The sequence below is a fragment of the Colobus angolensis genome, unplaced genomic scaffold, assembly GCF_000951035.1.
Source record: "Colobus angolensis palliatus isolate OR3802 unplaced genomic scaffold, Cang.pa_1.0 Scaffold166, whole genome shotgun sequence".
NCBI classification, from domain to species: domain Eukaryota; kingdom Metazoa; phylum Chordata; class Mammalia; order Primates; family Cercopithecidae; genus Colobus; species Colobus angolensis.
The window spans coordinates 4,261,211-4,261,944 of NW_012114777.1; positions in this window are offsets into that span (position 1 = coordinate 4,261,211).

The following is a 734-nucleotide window of genomic DNA, read 5'->3' on the forward strand; positions in this document are numbered from 1 at the left end:
CTTCATTTTAGGGGCTGAGCCCTTGCTCCCCTTGGGTCTTGCCGGTCCCTTTGCCTGAGAAGAGAATGTCTCTACTCCAGCAGAATCTGACAGCGATCCTTGGACTAGCAGAGTTATGCAAAGAAATGATGGTGACAGTTTATTTATGGACGCTCAGATTCGCGGCCGGTCGTATGATGGAGGCGGTGCTACTGTGAGGGAGAAGTGAGGAGAACATGATGGTTGCGGGGACAAATGTAAAACAGAGGCATTGTCACCTCCTTAGAGCACCACTGAGGCCCGGGTAAGGAGAGTGTTTTGCCCTTCTCAGATACTATCAGCAATTCAGGTAATACCCGTAAGGTGCAGTTTGTCTGCAGCCTGTCATCCCAGTTACAGCAGACGGAATGGAAGAGAACACAAGGAAATATTCTATTTATGTGTCTTTTAAGTCATTATTTTATGAACTGGTCTTATTCTAAGTAGATCATTTTGCTACTTTCTTTGGATGGGTCATTCTAATAAGAGTAGTTCCTGACTGCGAACTATGCAGATAAGAAGTTCTAGACACAATATGAAAATCTAGGTGCATAGTTGCACAAAATAGGCACGCCCCTCCTTTTTACTAAATCTAAATGGCTCAGTCTCAGGTCTCGGAGAAGGCTGCACGGCCGGGGGCTAGCTTGTGTGCCGCTGGGGCAGTTAGTGGGCCGGGCGAGCCTGCAGGGCTGGAGGTGACGCGGGGCTGAGAGGCT